The sequence below is a fragment of the Diceros bicornis genome, chromosome 1 (genome assembly GCF_020826845.1).
Source record: "Diceros bicornis minor isolate mBicDic1 chromosome 1, mDicBic1.mat.cur, whole genome shotgun sequence".
NCBI classification, from domain to species: domain Eukaryota; kingdom Metazoa; phylum Chordata; class Mammalia; order Perissodactyla; family Rhinocerotidae; genus Diceros; species Diceros bicornis.
Window position 1 is genome coordinate 54,881,546 of NC_080740.1, and position 17,054 is coordinate 54,898,599.

A 17,054-nucleotide genomic window follows, 5' to 3' on the forward strand; every position below is an offset into this window, starting at 1 on the left:
ATATAGCTTTGACATCTGCCAAGAACTACTAGCGTCTTTCTACCCTACATTTTCATTTCTTTCTCCTCCATCCATGGTCGGATATATAACTCTTATAAAGCTGGGACCGGGCCAGCCCCGTGGCTTAGCGGTTAAGTGCGCGCGCTCCGCTGCTGGCGGCCTGGGTTCGGATCCTGGTCGTGCACTGCCGCACCGCTTCTCCGGCCATGCTGGGGCCGCGTCCCACATGCAGCAACTGGAAGGATGTGTAGCTATGACATACAACTATCTACTGGGGCTTTGGGGGAAAAAATAAATAAATAAAATTATAAAAAAATAAAATAAAATAAAGCTGGGACGAAGTGGTCAAGTTTCAAGAAACACAGTCCATCTACCTAAATTAATTTCAAAATAACTCAGATATATTTTTTTTTACTCTGAAAATTCTGAAAGGGATCTAAATACATGCTCCACAGCAATGCTATACATTTACCTGACAGTTCGCAGCTGCTCCGGCACGTCTCTCTTCAAAATTCTTACCCTTGCCAAAACTCCTAAGCCTATAGCCCATAAGGCTTGTCTTCTTCATTTCTACTCCCCACTCCCAGTAATTTATTCTCTGACTTGTGCTGTCCAGTATGGTAGCCACTAGCCACGTGTGGCTATTAAGCGCTTAAAATGTGGCTAGTCTGAGTTGAGATGTGCTTTAAGTGTAAAATACACAGGATTTTGAAGACTTGGTATAAAAAAAAAGAAATGTAAAATATCTAATAATTTTTTATATTGATTATATGTTGAAATGATAATGTTTTAAATATATTGGGTTAAATAAAATGCATATTTAATATTAATTTTACCTATTTCCTTTTGCTTTTTTAATATGCTACTAGAAAATTTAAAATTACATATGTAGCTCACCTTATATTTCTGTTGGACAGTACTGGGTCAGATCAATGAAGATGTTCTAGTTTTTTCCTTTTCTTCCTGCTTCTGTGATGTTTTTTTCCCCTTGCTCGGATATCTTGATTCAAAAACACAAAAGTTCCAGTAAGTGGTCTGGCAGAAACGAGACTCTCCTCAAAGGGTGATGCCAAAGGGCAAAGCCTATAGATACAAATATATTAATGATTTTTGTTTCATCACTCATATGTTAAAGAGCATTTGGATTAAAATCGATATTTTAGGAAATAACTGACTTCACTGTCTACTGAAATTTTGCCACACAGAAAACAATATTGGATGGAGGAAAGACAGTACATTTTTTTTCCCTGAAATTCTTACAAGTTCCCGTTTTACTCTAGAGTTTAAATTATTTCATTCATGAGGGAGCTCCTTTCCAACGTCTGTTCTTTCCGGGCTCTGCCGCAATCCCATACTTCTTAGTTGACACAACTCATATAAGACAATTAGCTCTTTTTATTTAAAATTGGCCGGCAACATTTTCCTATTTTGTTTTCTTTCACTTAGATAAATGTCTAGCTCCCAATCCATCATCACTAATAACTTAAGACTGCCGTTTATTCTTCACCCCAAGGAGACTGTCCCAAACCATGAAAGCAATGCCACCATGACTCACACGTCACATAAAACATGTCTGGGTCCTTGGGAAAACAGCCAAAATTATTGCTTAATCTAACCTTGTGATAAGAGGTAGAAAGTAGTTGGGAATACAATAAGAGGATTTGTTCTAAGCTTTGAAATATCTTTTATTTGATAATCTTTTAAATCTTTTCTTTTCTTAATTGAAAAGCAATGCACAATGACAGCTAACAGGAAACTTCTTCCAATGTCTAAGTGTTCACATATGTGCAAAAATTGAATGTGGACTGAAGAGATGCATTTGAAACAAATCATGGCTGAAGAACAAGAAAAGATCTTTTACTTGATAATTATTCTCTCTAGGTTAATAAGGAAGCAATTTAATCTGGGTGGTTATACCCAAACATTTAAAAGCTAACTATTTATTGTTATCAGCCTGTGGTTTTGAAAATCAGAAATGAACTTGAAAAATGGTTTCCTAGAATCTCCAAGGAACTCGGGGAGGGGAGGAAGGAATCGCTCCCGTATTTAGTCTTTTCTTCCTATAAAGCCATGTGCTTTTCTTTGCACGTAAAGAGCACACACACAATTTTAGGATTTATTCGTTAATATTTGCTGTGGTTTTGTATACTTAATATTTCAGACATTGCTTGTTCATGTTAATTGAGGAAGAGGAAGTACAGTATTGTGTAATTAAACGGAAGTCTCGAGAATAATGCTGATATTTGGTAAGCCATTTCCTCTTGCTATAAGTGTCTAATTCACACTTTTCCTGATAAATGGCAAAATTGCAGTTCTCATCAGAAATTTTGAACTCAAAATATAAATCTCTGAGTGCCTAGTCAACTTGGAGGTGGCATTTTCTTAAAGATCTTTCGGAAACAAAGGGCAGTTCAGAATTTAGATCTTCAACACTTGTGTGATCTAGGAAGAGACGACTGGACAGGCATGTGCAAACAAAAGCTTTTTGGAGTTTGGCCCAAAAAACTCAGTTGTGTCGCCTCTGAGCTGAAGTTTCTGTGTGCAAATGAGGCCTCCCAGGAGAGTGGAAGTGGTAGAGTGAGCTGGAAACATTTGTTGAGAGACAGGCAATGAAGCAGAAGTGGGAGAAGGACCGCAGCTTTGCCTGGCTCTGGCCTGAGGCCAGCTGCACGCCTCACAAAGTCCCAGGGCAGAAGCAGCCTTCAAGGTCCCTCTCCCCACCCCGCCCCTCTCTGCAGTGCTTGTCCTCAGCCAAGTGTAATAGTTGGCTGTATGTTCTTAAAGATCTCCTCAGGACCCCTCCCAGCAGCTTCTGCAACTCGTTCCAAGCCTAACACTTGAGAGAATCTTTTAAACGTGTAATATAAATTTGCCATGCTCTAACTTGGGGCCCTATGGGGGTGCTGCCTTAATACCACATGTCTAGGAGAGACACGGAGAGACTGACTTATTTCTATATTTGTTAAATATCCCTCCTCTTATGTAATATGTACTAAGGAAGCAACACTTTCTAAAATTTCTCTTGAGATCTATGCTTTGGTGCTAAGAAGATAATAATGCAAAAAATTGCTGGTCCTTTAATAAATCCTGCCATACACCTGCAACCTTGTCAGTACAACTTCTAATCTAAGAGAAGAAAATGAACCTTGAATGTGACTCACACTGATACTTATCAGAACCCTGTCTAAAAGCAGGCTAGCAGAGCCATATTAAGAGTGGGCACCAAATCACGGTCTTGAAGAGAGATCTGCACTCCCATGTTCATTAAAGCACTATTTACAATAGCCAAGACATGGAAACAACGTAAGTGCCCATCGATGGATGAATGGATAAAGAAAATGTGGGGTGTGTGTGTGTGTATATATCTATATATACGTATTATAGACATATACACACAGTGGAATATTATTTGGCTATCAAAAAGAAGGAAATCCTGCCATTTGTGACAACATGGATGGACCTTCAGGTCCATTCACTTAGCATCTCATTATGCTAAGTGAAAGAAGTCAGACAGAGAAAGACAAATACTGTGTGATATCACTTATATGTAGAATCTTAAAAAAAAAAAAAATCCTCTTAGAAACGGAGAACAGATTGGTGGTTGCCAGATGGGTATAGGCAAAATGAGTGAAGGTGGTTGAAAGGTATAAACTTCCAGTTATAAAATAAATAAGTCATGCCGATGTAATGTGCAGTATGGTGACTATAGTTAATCATTCTGTATTGCATATCTGAAAGTTGCTAAGAGAGTACATCTTAAAAGTTCTCATCACAAGAAAAAACATTTGTAACTATGTGTGATGATGGATATTAACTAAACTTGTCGTGGTAATCATTTCGCTATATATATCAAATCATTGTTTTACATCGAACACTAATACAACGTTATATGTCAATTATATCCAATTTAAAAAAAAAATAGTGGGTGCCTGACAAGGGCAGGAGGTGAAAGTGAAGGAGGCCACCAACACTAAAGGAGCAGCAGCTGGGATTCCAAACCCCGGGGGAGGAAGCACAGGGTCAGCCCTGCTCAAAAGCGCATGAATGGCAGTGATGGTGAGGTGGAGGCCTCCTCCCTGCATCTTGTTGTTAGACGCTAAATATCTGGTTCACTGCCTGAATTTTATAACAGCAAATTACTAAATCATTTCCATAGCATGGAGGGAAAACAGAGGAGGGTTCAAGTCCAAATGCTAATGCTGGTCTTTGCATTCAAAGAGCATTTATTGTGGGCTTGGACTGGGGCCAGGCTCGGGCTGCCAGAGAGAGCTGGAAGGAGAGGTTGGAGAACAAAGTTTGGTGGTGAGGTTTCTGCTGGCTGTGGTAGTGAACCTATCTTGTCCCCCAGAGAGTAAGGCTATTATTTAGGAGGGAGGGGGCCCCCTTTTGAAGTTCTGTATGAACATTACTACAAATGATGGAAAAATTTTTATTCTAGGCAACTTTTATGTTGCAGAAACCAAAGCAACTCGCCTAATGTGGGTTTTGTCCACACCCCTTAGAGTAGTAATTTAAAATAGCTTTAATTTCATGAAACAAATTGGCATGCTATATAATCCCCAGCGTTGGTGAGGATGGTCTGCAGCACTGCAAAGACTCTCAGGCCCCTGCCTGAATTTTCCAGGCTCTGGGGCTGTCCTGGGCCTGACCTCTATCTGGGGAAGGAGTGTGGTGGGGGTGCAGTTGTGTATGAGTAGCTCTTGTGTGCAAGAGCTAGGACAAACCAGGATAAGTGGGACCCCACTCAGCCCTCGCAGCCTTCAGCCTAAGGGGGTGAGGTGGAACGGAGACAGAAGACACCCAGTGTGAATCCAAAGTAGAAAATATGAAGGGGCATGAGAGAGTCAGATAAAACACGATGGGAGATCACCACAGGCGGAAGGGATCAGGTATTTAAGATGTGCCTCAGAAGATGGGCAGCATTTGGGCAAGAAAAGGAGCAGAAGACAGATCAAAGGGGAGTATGTGGGAAACTTTGAGGCATGCTTGGGGAAGAGTGAGTCCTCCAGTTCAGTTGAAAAGCAGGGGAGCATTTGGAGAAAAGGCTGAGACGAGTTGTCAGGGCCATGTTGTAGAGTCTGGCTTAGAGTGGGAAAGGGCTGGGGACCGCCATGGTAGCCCAGGTGAGAGAAGAGGAGCATGCAGCTGTGAATGGAGGGGAGGAAGGCCTGGCAGCTGTCCTGCAGATGTGGCTGTGACAGTAGCTCTCAGCATTGGCTGCACACGGAAATCACCCATGAGCCTGAAAACTGCTGCTCGGACTACAGGACCAGAGTTCTGGTTTAACTGGTCTGAAGTGTGGCCCCGGGCATCTGGACTTGTGAAAAGCCCCCATGGTCGATGATTCAAAGATTCTAAGATGCCAAGGTTAAGAACCACTGGTGTTTGTAGCAGATTCTGCTTCAGTGGGGTGGGGCCTATTCTAGAAAGCTTGAGGCAATGCCAGTAATTCTGGTTCATGGACCACTCTTTGAGTAGCAAGGGTCTATAAGACTCAGTCATACCCCATCAGCAGAACCCCTGCCTAGCATTTAACCTTTCTGGGGAGGAAAAATTGAGGAAATCTTGACCTCTTTCATCAGGTACGCTCTCGGATGCTGGGCCCCTGCTGAGAGAAAGCAGCCTCATTCACTAGTTGTGGCTGACCTTCAAGGACAAATGGGGACTTTAAACTTAAGCACACATACCCCTGGGGCTACAGGAAGACCTTCTGGGGGGTATGTGGGCATGCATAGTTTTTACGAGAATCAGTTTTCTCAGCTTCCGCATGTGTGCTCTCCTACAACAGATCTGCTGGAGAGCTCACCCCCTCAGTGCTGATTTGCCTATCCCACCTCCCCTTTCCCAATCTCCTCTCTCACCCGTTGCAAAAGGAAGATTTCTCTCTCCTCTGGCTTACCATGGAGCATTGTGCTAGGATGCAAAAGTCCCCAGGAAACCTAAAAAAAGGCGACTAGAAAATGCAGCTTCCCGAGATCAAAGCAAGAAGAGGTGACGGTCTTGCACCTGGTTTCATAAGGCACAGAGCCTTATGTCTCTGCTAGAGTAAGAATTCATGAGAGAGACGGTTGTCAGGAGGGCAGGTAGTAATATGTTTATTTGAATTAAAAAATGAAATCATACTTTTCTAATCAAAAGCAAGTCCTTTGGCTAATGTTGACATTAGCCAACTTGCTTTGCAATTAGATCATACAATAATAATAATAATAATAATAGCAAACACTTCTATAGCAGGATGGACTTGTCCTTATTCTAAACGCTTTACATGAATTAATTCATTTGGTCCTCCCACCAACCCTATAAGTACATATTTTTACTATTCCCAGTTTATAGAGAACATTGACATATAAGAGGTTAAGTAACTTGCCCAAGGTCACATGGCTGGTAAGGGGTAGACTTGATGTACAGCATTTTCTATAAATTGCATGAATTAAATCTATACTTCTAATATTTTGACAAAAATATAACAAAATGCACATATTCAAATTACAGTACTCTGGCATCTTTGGCAGTTATTTAAACATATAATAAAACCTTCAAATATCAACTTTAAAATTTGGCTCAGTGACTATGCAGTCTTGGCCCAATCCCACCCTTTCTGAGGTTCAGTCCCTCATCTGTAAAAATGGGGACAACCATCTCTACTCAGCAGGATTGTTGAAAGATCAAATGGGAGAGCCCAAGAAGTGGCCTGGCCTGCAGCCAGCTCTGGGTGAATGGCAGATATTATTAACGTGGTTGGCATCTGGAAAACCGTCTTGGCATGTGGAAGGAGCTCCTTGAGTGTGAACACCCTTCCCTCTTACTAATGTTTCCCAGATTTTACTCCCATGGAAGCCCAGACATCTCGTGGCAGGGGTGGTACCATGATGGAGCTGGGTTCTGTGCCTCCTATTGTCTTCCCTTTTCAAACTTCCTCAAAGAAGACCTCATATGCACCTCCTCCAACACGCCTCCCCCAAGTAGTGTAGCCTCTCTTCTTTGATCATCTGACTGGTTCACGACAGGCACTCCATAAATAAGTTAATGAATCAATGAATGAATGTTGGGAAAAGGGTAGTGAAAGAGGCAGACATTTCCCTGCCCTCACCAAACTTGCGATCTTGATGTCACCAGATAATTACAACACTGAGAAATGCCACAGTAATAGGAAAATAGGGGCCAGTGCAAGCCCAGAGAAAGGGCATCAAGGAAGAGAAGGCTTCCTGGAGGAAGTGTTATGTAAATTAAAATCAAATGGACAAGTAGAAGCCAGACAGCAGGAACAGTATGTTCATAGGCATGGAGGTGAGAAAGAGCATGCTGGGTTCTGAGAACAGAAAAGACTAGTAAACTTGGCCATAGAGATAAAGGTTACCCAGTCTTAAACTTGATTTCTTGCCTTTCGTTGGCCCTCCCAGGTGATGATATGCTTCTGGAAAACACAAAGTATCTTCTACGTCTTTTGTGTTTACCCCCATATTTGCTCAACTATGCAACACCCACAGCTGACACTTCAATAAATGCTCATTGGGTGTTGAACTTACTAGAAAAGGAGGCCTCCTGGAGCTTCTCTGGAGCTCATCTCATGCATCCCTGCATCTGGGCAGCACACATGGAACACAGTCTAGCCAGGAAAAGAGCTAATAGAACCCCATCTGTTGGCCTCTAAGACATGAATCCCCAGGAGGCCATGCTCTGAAATATCTTTTCACGCATTGTTCCCAAATCAGGAATATGTAGGAGCATTTCCCCTGCAAAGGGTGTGCACGCCCAGTGGCCCTGGGGCTGGGGCTATGGGTCTGTGGGATGGATAAAATGTGTGGCTTGTCTTAGCCTGCCTTTCCCATCTGAGACCAGGGAAGGACACAGAGTCAGCAGCAGGGATGGGAAAGCAGGATTGTCCATTTACACTCTGGCTCTATCACTGGCAGGTCGGATCCTGTTACCAGCAGACAGATTCACCGTTTCTTGCTGCCCCAAAGTGGCCCTGGCCAGCCACATGCTCTCCCTCTCCCCCTCACACCCTTTGGGGCTTTCTGTTCAAGTCCGCAAAATTAACTCCTGCACATGACTCAGGGAAACAAGCTCTGATTACTGACAAATCAAAACCAACTGAGATTAGATATATCTTTTGAGGCATGAAAGCAAAGATTTTCTGCGATCTTTCAGAGCATTCCCAGTTGCAGGATTTTCCTGGAAATCCAAAAGTGGCGCTTCTGTTCTAGACAGCAATGAAATTCATTCTTATGCTTGTCTTCAAGGTGGTCAATGATATCACTGCATAGGCAAACTTACTCCCTGTCTGTCTGCTGGAGAAGGCCACATGTATGTAAAACTAACTTATATGTTTCCAGTTTTAAAATTCACAGTTGATTTTCCCTACAGTTGAGATGAGCTAGTTGGCTGGCAAAAAAAAATCAACAGAAGAAGGAGACTTTCCCAAAAGTCAGAAGAGGACTGAAGCAGAATGTGAGAAGCTTGGGCTCTGTTGGCCTGGCCTCAAGGCCTTGGGCCACTTGCAGCCTGACTGGTACATTGATCATGGTCTGAGGTCCAGGGTGAAGTTCCCCATGCATGGAGACTGGCCACTTGAACCATGCCAGAACCTGCCATTTTCTAAGAGCACCTCTTTTTGCTACTGAAAGCAGTCTGACTGTCCTTGATGAGTCTTTTAGCATGCATGTTTTCCAAGATGTCTTCCCTGACAAAGCTCATCCGGCCCCAGTCACTCCTCTGGTTTTGTTTCATGGGTGTGTGCCCCATCTCAGATTGTAAGCACCCTGAAGTCAGGAACGGACCATCTCTCGCCTTTCCTCCCGGGAACCCTAGAGGAAGCATTTTATCAATGGCAAGGACAGCGTCCTGGGCTAACGCCTACACGGCTACCATTTCCTTAGTGATGGGATGTTTGACCCCCAAATCCAGCCCCCGTCTTTGTCTATTGTTTAGGACCGCTGTTATAAGTATGCAATTTTCCACAACCTCCTTTTTTAGGAGGCGCCGTGCCCTGAGGTTCTTGTGTTTGGCTATAATCAACTCCACGGCCTATGCCAGCGAAACACACAGCAAGGGCTGTGCTTCCAGCCAAGTGAGTCCTCCGAAAAGAAAACACAAACAGGCCATTCTGCTGGGACCCGTAGCCGCCTGCTGTTAGCTGGGGAGGAAGGACTTTCATTAGTTATTGTCACCGAGCTGACACTGTGCCAACCCCCACATCTGGAAACAGTTATGAAGAAAGAAGAGGCATGAAAGCTCAGGCCTCATGACCCTGCAGTCTTCCTTTCTGCTGCTTTATTTATTAATTTACTGGTTTAGAGTGATCAGCTGGGGTCCCCACTGTAAGTTACAGAAACCAAAGTTAAAAAGAGGCCACGACTGTCACAATACTCAATGAAAACAAGCCACGGTCTTATTTATGGGGTCTTGGATGAAGTTTGTATCTAAATAAACATGTTTTTGAAGTTGCATATTATATTGGACTTTAATCACCAAGCCAAGTCTTTATGAGCTCTGCCTTGAGCACTCCGGGGCTCTGTTGGACTTGCACTCATTGGATTTGGGCACATAGATAGAGTCTGCTGTTTGCACATCACACAGAGACACAAACAGAGGTACACACTTGTTGCCCCTCCTTGCCTCCTTTAAAATGTAAGGGACTAGAAAGTTTGGAAGGAGCCTGAAGTGTGTTTGCATGGCACCAGCAGTGTGCCATTGGTTGTTGATGGTGCCCTGCAGATGGAACAGAGGCCACAAGGCCCAGGGGCCTGCTCTAGGGCTCATTGGTTTTAGAGTTTGGAAAGTGCCCACATAGAAGATGTGAGTCTATTTTTGAGAAGGACTAAAAATCAAGCCTTACGATATTTGGTAGATTTCTATATGGAGGGAAAAAAAGGATGATCTTAAATAGAACAATCAGGATGGCATTTTCCTCGGCCATGAAGAACGGACGCACAGAAAAGCAATGTTTCAGGCTCTTGTGTCTCAGGAACTGTAAAGCTCTAATGAGAACCAGAAACCCAGACCAGCAATATGTCTCTGGTACTAACTCTGTCTCCGGTTTCTGGTTTGATGAGTTGCAGTCTACCTTGCTGACTTGGCTTCACTCTCAACCAGATGATGAATCACCTCTTCTGGGAAGAATCCTGATCCCTTGCCGTTCCTCCCACACTCCGCTCCCCCCACCTCTGCCCTGTGGTTGGGAACTGCCCTTTGGAGTTCCTTTTGCATAGAGCCATGTAGTACATGTAGTAGGCACTTATTTCATTGCATATGCGCCTGGCTGCCCCACCAGACTGAGTGCCTCCCAGCCAGAGAATGACTGACTCATCTCTAGAACCGCAGCAGGCAGCCCACTGCTGGGCTTATAGCCTAAGTTCAGTGAGTGTTTGTAGAATCAGTCCAGAACCACCTTCTGGAACAAGCTGGTTGGCCATACATTGCCAGTAGTATTTTTAAAAATGATGTATAACAATAGGGCTAACTCAAACTCTAGTTCAACTGTGACTTCCCAAATGTGCTAATTAATGTAAGCAAATCTTTTCTATGAACTCCAGGGGTCATTTTAATTCTTTCATTGTCCTGGGATTTCGTTGTATTAAATGTTAATTAAAATGACCATGCCCTTAGTTTGAAGAATTCTCAGGCACAGATAATTGCTATTGGATCAGTAATTTAGAAAGGAATAAAAAGAAAGTTTGGTTTTTTTAAATGTGCCTTGCCAAAGTGTTGTCACATGTGGGGTTGTGCCAAGCACCAAAAAAAATTACCCTTCACTTCTTATTTTACATAAAAGTATGTTTTATGGTGCTTTGAGAGAAACAATGACTGCTTAGTATATATTAGCCCATCCCCAATGCGAAATGCATTAGGAAAGAAAATGATCCGTCCTGCCAACCAAAGAATTAGACAGAGGTCATTGCTGGAGTACAGAAGGCTGCAAAGAGGGCTCGAGACATTAAGGCGGACTGGTGGGACCTTGCCAGCTCCAGCTGCGTATGTTTAAGAATCCTACATGAGCTGAGACTGTAAATTAGCACCTGAAGCCTAGAGGATACCTCATGTAAATTGGGGTGCTGGTGGGGAATGTTCCCTTTGGGAGCCCCAGGCCTCAGGGAGCCCAGTGTCAGGGCTGCAGACTCCCTCAGGTGTCTACCCAGATTCCGGGGAAAAGACAGGGATGTGCTTCCCACTAATTCAGAAAAGCAATTCCCCTCTTGCCCATGCTAGCTGAGTAGCATATTTGTTTAATTCAAGTTCTAGAGACTTCATCAGAGGAGGACCCTGCAAGGGGATGATTTGGAGGAGGAAGAGGCTGCGGGAGCAGCGGTGGTACTTGGCTCCTCCCCTGTGCCCTGGAAGCACTGGCTCACTTAGAGTCACCCCGCAGTAAATACAGAGCTCTCTTTTTGTAGGCCGGGAGTGGCCACGGCAAGGTCGTTGAGGATTGCTAAGTAATTCCAGCTGGTCCACTCAAAGGAACACTGATTTCATGGTGAAAATAAAGAGTGCTTCAAGCAGCTCAGCTCCCCTGCCTGTCCAGGGTAGGAGGGGAGTGGCCATATGCAGGCTGCTTTCCTCACCAAGGCTGCCTCATTCACCAGAGTGGCTGCTGGGGACTTGCAGGGGTTTGCTCAATAAAGATATGTGCAAGGGAGAGAAGGTTCCAGAGCTTTCAAAAAATGTGCAACTACACTACCTGGAGAGAGGTGTAGTGCAGTGGTATAGGTCGGGCAGGTGCTGGGAGCTGGGCTGCCTCCATTCCAATGCTGACTCTTCCACTTACTAGCTCCGTCACTATCCTGGCAAGTTCCTTCATGTCTCCCAGCCCTGCCTTCCTTATCTGTAAAACAAGAAAAATAGCAACACCAAACCTATAGGATTATTTTAAGGATGAAATGACTTAACATGTGGAAAGTACTTAGAGTAGTGCCTGCCGCTGGTAAGCCGTAATTCTTCTTTAATAGGACCGTCTTCCATGTGTGCACATGCATGCACATACCTGCTTTCCTCTTCTGACAGCTTTTCTACGTCACTCTCAATCTCACAGCCTTTCGTAGCACGGCTTCATCTGCGGGAACCTCAGAGACTAATCCTTTGCTTTTGCTGTCTTTAGAGGCAGCAATCCTGACCCCTTTATGTGCCTTCTTTTATCACAGCATTTACCCCATTTACGTCCCGGTGTAATATCAGCTGCCCCCTGGATGGAAGATAGAGGAAGAAAATGCTGGGAACAGCTAGGGAGAGGCATGCAGCTAGCTGAAGCTGACAGGCGTGCCTTTGTGTTTCTCCTCTTAGATGGGCCCTGAGCCTGACTGCAGGAGGAGGGGGAGTGGAGCAGCCAGAGAAGGCGGTTGGGTATCAAGGAGCACTTGCACGGGGTTTAATTTTGTCCTTTCATTCCAGAATAAAGGAGCTGATCTGGAGAATGAGCATGTTCTAAAATGTTAAAACCATCAGTCAAAACTTTGTGGCTCTCATCCCACGAGCTCTCCAGCTTGCACAAATTGCCTTCTATACCATAGATTCATATGTCCAGGGCTTTTATGGGCCAGGCAGAGTGGTGTCAGGGTAAGAGCAATTTCTTACGCACTTTTAACCTGAATCTCAGAATGGCTGCTATAGAGCCAGCAGTCACGGGAGCTGCAGCCTCCCTTCCTTTTTCTGCTCTCTGATGCCTGCACAGCCCTGTAGCTGAGGAAGTAGAGGCTTTCTTTTCACTTAGCACGGGGCGACATTCAGAGAATCAGGATGTGATGTTGAGAGCACCCAGCCCCAGAGAAGCTGGCTTCTTCTCGCTAGGAGTGAAGACCCTCACCAGGGTAGCTGGGGAGGGGAGCCAGGACCAGTGTTCTTTAAGGCCCTTCAGAGTCTTGGCCTGACCCAGACGGCCACACAAGTCAGTCTAGTCCCGGGTGTGTGGTGAAGCGGCCACCTAAAGCAGTGCCGGTCTCTGTCTACCCCGGACCAATCCACTGGAATAGGTGGAATTGCACCAGAAGGGATTTAGGCTAGACTTTTCAAAACACAGACAGCCAGTCAATTAATGAATCCGTAAATGTTAACTGGGCTCCATGCTGAGTTATTATGAGGTTATAAAATAAGCACAGGTGCAAACTATGCTGACAAACCCAAGGGCTAAAGGCTAGAGGTGTTAGACATGGAAAGGGAGAGCCTCGATGAAGTGGGAGGGCCATGGAAGGGAGACCAGCTGAAAAAACAGCAGCTCAGAAAGGTTAAGGAATTTGCCTGAGGACACACAGCTGCTCAGTAGCAAAGCTGATCTTGAAGGAAGAGTATTATACATGTAAGTGGAGGCCAGAGGAGCCCCAGGCTCTGCACAGGGGAGGCAGAAGTGGGGCTGTGTGGGCTGTGTGCAGGGAGGGTGAGAAGGCACATGCCCTGCAGGAGCGAGGGCTGACACCCACCAGGACACATGGGAAAGCAGGCTAGGTCCATCAAAAGGAGGAATTCTACAGCGGACTTAAGAGGCCAGGTACAATAGAAGGAGGGCAATATATTGAAAGTATCTTTTGCTATAGGGATTATGGATGGACAACTTTTATCCTCTTATCAAGCTGTTTCGGTGTTTTCCAAGCTTTGGATAATGTGCATGTATTCCCTATTTTGTGTGCGAGGAAGATTAGCCCTGAGCTAACATCCGTTGCCAATCCCTTTCTTTTTGCTGAGGAAGATTGGCCCTGGGCTAACATCCGTGCCCATCTTCCTCTACTTTATATGGGACACCGCCACAGCATGGCTTGACAAGCAGTGTGTTGGTCTGCGCCCGGGATCCGAACCTGTGGACCGCAGGCCGCCAAAGCAGAGTGCGCGCACTTAACCACCAGGCCGGCCCCCGCGTATTCCCTTTCTTAACCAGGAAGAAAAAGATGTTCATTAAAACAAAAGAAAACAGGCAGAGAAGTCTGGATTTTCTCTCATAAACAATAGAAGCCATTGGGAGTGTCCTAGATGAGCAGTGTTTTGGTAAAAGTGGTGTTTAGGGAAGATAAGACAGGGAGTGCTGGCAAAGATGGATGGCTGGGGATGAGGAGGGTGGGAGCTGATGCTTGAGAGACTGGCTGGGGGCTGCAGGTGGTAAGTGATGAGGCAAGGGGGACCTGGGGCATTTGAGGGTTAGGGTGGGGAATAGAAACATCTAGGAGAGATTTGGAAAGGGTCTTGATGACTGATTGCATGTAGGGGCCAGGAAGCGGGGAGAGGCAAAACTAGCTGCGTGGTTTCCAACCTTGGGCAGTGCCACTGGCAAGAAGAAAGAAATGAAGAGGAGCTGGACAAAGAAGCCATGGGGGCCACCGGAATTTGGAATGCATTGCCACTGGGTGGTGTCTATTTCTCTGAGGACTTTGCTTTCCAGCAAGAAAATTTGAAGGGAGCAGAGGAAAGGCATGAGTAAGCTTTGCTTCTCAAGCCACCAACGGCCTGGTAAGTTCCCCACTGTGGGCATCACTCTGCGAAAGTATTTGAGGTCAGGCAATTGAAGCAACCTCAAAAGCGCCTCTGGATTCTTCTCTTAAGATATTTTATCTGAGCCAAATCAAGGCAACTCTCTTGTGAAAAATCAATTTCCCTGGAAAATCAAGTTGGGTTCTAACCAACAAGTAGCATTTGGCAAGCCCTGATTAAGAAAGCCAGTGTTTGGAGAAGTTGTGAAAACTGCAAGTCACTTAAGAATGTAAACACTGGGGACCTAATGCCATTTTAGGGCTGTGACAGCTGTCTGTCCCCATCAATTGCCAAGCCTGAAGCTGCAAGTGTGTTTTAAGTTTTGCTGGTACAAATCTGTGGACCACCCAGGCCCCCTTAGCAGGCTTTGAAAGGAGAGAAGAATGGAAGGTGACCCTCACTAAACACAATTTCCTTTTCCCATTCAGTGTGAGGAAGATATTGAATACCTAACAACTGGACCTAGAGAAAAAGCCACCTGCCAGTCACCAAAGCATCTTGACTGTCATCCACAAAGTGAGTTGAGCCTCACTGAGAGCGAAGATTTCCAATGTGGTCATTTCATTGGTGCAAATTTTTAGGTGTATTTCTTTTTCATCAATGGCTGTATTTCTGGAAAAGTTGTACATAAATTGAATCCTATTTTAAACTCATCTAAGCTTTAGCTATTTAACATAACCCTGTAGGCCTGTGCTCCTCAAACTTTGACATGCACACAAATGACCTGACAATCTGTTACAATGCAGAGTCTGATTCAGTAGGTGGGGGGTAGCGGTTGTCTAAGATTCTGCATTACTAACAACTCCAGGTTGGTGCTGATGCTGCTCTTTGAAGATCACATTTTGAGTGGCAAGGTCATGGGAAATCCTTGAAAAACCAAATCTGAATCCTCTGAACAGTGTGATAATCACCACTTAATTAAATAAATAGAGATGTTTCTTGCATTTGTTTGTTAGGTGGATGGAATAATTGCTGTGTGTAAAGTACCGTTCTAAGTGCTGTGTATTGTACAAGGAATGGAAATTTTCCCCCAAATTTGATTCATATCCTCTTTAAAATTGGATATCTCATGCCAAAACCCACCTTTCTTTCTCCCTAGCAAGTCTTAGGGAAATTTTAAGAGCTCTCTAAATCGCTACATGGTGGCCAGTTAGAAAGGCCGAGAGCACTCTAGAAACCGCTTTGACCATGTCTTCTATCTCCACTGATACCCAAACATCACCAGGAACTTTGGGGAGGATGGCAAAGGGAGGCATGAAGTTGATAAGGCTGCAAATGCCAGCTCTCCTGCTGACAGACCCAGAACCAGTTTCTTTCTTAGTTTCCTTTGTGGGGAACTTGTTGGAACTACTAATTCATCTTGCTGTTTAAGACCTGTTGTCAAGCACAACAGAGTTATTTTCAAAAACTAAACTGTTTTTGGTGATCTTGTATGAGCCACAGAATGTGAAAGTCATCATTTTTATAAAGTGCCTGAAAAAGTCTAGTGATTATTGTTCCAAACAAGCCTCTCTTTCTCTTTAGTTTGTCTAACATGGAAAGAAAAAGAAAATCCTTTCCAAAGGAAAGGTCTTTTAGGGAGCCAGGTTAGCCTTGCTTGGCTTCAGGTCACCCGGGGATAGAGGACCCCTGCTCCTTCTTCCAGCAGCATTGTCCTGTGGAACAAAAACACCCCCCAAAGCAGCGATGTCTAGGGGGAGAACGTGTTTACATTCACAGGGGTCTGCGTTTTCCGGTTTGGGAGAGAGGGCAGTGGTGGGGTATGGAGGTGGAATTTTTTTTTTATATCTAAACAGCAAATGAAGTATTACTGTAATCTCTTTCCTGAGCTCATGGAAAAACCCAAGTCATCGAATGTTAGTTTTATGGAGGAGGGAAGTTTTACAGTGAGATTACCTGACTTGCCCCAAAGCCTGTAAATCTTGCCAGAGGGAGAGCTGGGCGGGAAGGCAGGGCTCCCGGGTTCTTACACACAAGGAGCATCGTCCCTAAAGTCATGATGCAGCCCATGCTCTGGCTTTGGGGGAACTTCCAGCCTGAGCTTGAATCTCTCTTGAGAGCTTCCCAATGTCCTATGCCAAACTGTCATGTTGAAACAGAGAAATGTTTTGCTTGCAATCAACTAAATTATCATTTTCAGATGATTATTTTTATAGTTTCTACACTATCCTATCTTTCCAGTGACCTCTATTACATAGAACAACTACTGGGGAGAGGCAAGCAGCTCATAGTTTTGGGCCACTTTACTTTTGTTATATCATGTAATCTATCCTAGAGTCCTGTGAGGTAGGTTTTATTATCATCTCTATAAGTAGCAACTGAGGCACAGAGGCGTTGAACAGCTTGCCCAAAGCCACACAGCTTGTAAGTAGCAGGACTGGGATTTGAACCTAGGTCCCTGCCTCCAGAGTCTGCACTGAAGAGCTTTGCTATACCAAAGCCATCACTCAGGCAGGGCTGGCGGTCCACCTGGTGGATCCTGGCTGAGAGTCCCAAGCTACACACCTAAAGGATCAAGCAAAGTTGCCAACGGCTGCTTCCTCCCCTTTCAGTACATATCCTTCCCAGAAACTTCCTTTCATTTCTTACCCTACCCTTCTGGTCAGGAC